This window comes from Falco biarmicus, chromosome 19 (assembly GCF_023638135.1).
Source record: "Falco biarmicus isolate bFalBia1 chromosome 19, bFalBia1.pri, whole genome shotgun sequence".
NCBI classification, from domain to species: domain Eukaryota; kingdom Metazoa; phylum Chordata; class Aves; order Falconiformes; family Falconidae; genus Falco; species Falco biarmicus.
Genome location: NC_079306.1, coordinates 3,877,648 through 3,878,729, shown reverse-complemented (window position 1 = coordinate 3,878,729; position 1,082 = coordinate 3,877,648).

Here is a 1,082-nt window from a genome sequence, read left to right as displayed (position 1 = left end):
CTGCGGGAGCATCGTGACAGGGTGGGTGTGAGTGACCCCCTTCATGGGACAGAGTGGCTTGGAGCGGGGTCTCCAAGGTCCTGGGGGTCTCAGTGGTGGCACGGCCAGTGGCGCTGGGGACGTGGGTGCTGCAGCTGCCCCAAGGAGGGACAAGCTCCTTCCCCGTGCCCAGCACAGGGCAACACTTGGACCTCGGTGATGTTTGCATCAGCTCCTGTCACCAGCAGGGGCATGGGGGCGGTGGGCCCTGGGGGGTCTGCTGGCCCCCAGACCCCAGGCAAGCAGCCAAGGGGGCAGCAGGATGCGTGCCAGGCTCCACTGACCTATTTCGCCGAAGCTTTTAGCCAGAGCCAATGCCAGGAGGGGCAAGGGAGGTTTGCCAGCCCCTCCGCACCCAGACTGCCTTTATTTTATATATATAAAATTTTATTTTATTTTTTTTCCCCCAGAAAACCCTGCAAACAGGCTTGCTTAATGATTTTGTTTCCCTACAAATGTAGCCTATTACTTGGTGTGTTTCCACGCCTGGTTTATTATGCATGAACCAGGCAATTTGCCTGCTGCTCCCGGGACCCATCTTTAAAACAAAAAAGGTGCTTTGTCATTCTTAATGGCTTTTGCTGGAGCGAGGAGCAGGCAGATGGAAGCACGGATAGACGGATGGATGGACACGGAGGAAAGGAGAGACATTAAGTTTCTTCTCCGTCCATAACCTCTCTTAACTCGAATGCCGCTGCGCAAACCAAGCCAGGCAGCTTCAAAGAGATGGGCTCAGCTCCGAAATCCAAGCCCTGGAGGTGTCTCTACCTTGCTAAAGAGGCAGCCTCCTTTCCCCAGGAAACAAATCTTCCCTCCTCGCCATCCGGCTAATTTATTCCCGAGATGTATTCTAATTTATTCCCCAGGACGGCAGCAGGCTCACCGCCTCCTCGCAGCAGCACAGAAATCTCTCGCCTTGTTCTTCCTCCCGCTTCCCTTCCCTCGTGGGCTCGCCAAGGCTGCAGCCTTCGGGGGAGTAGGGGGGGGAATTTGGGATGGGAATTTGGGGCGGGCTGCGTGATTTTATTTCGATTCCATCCCCA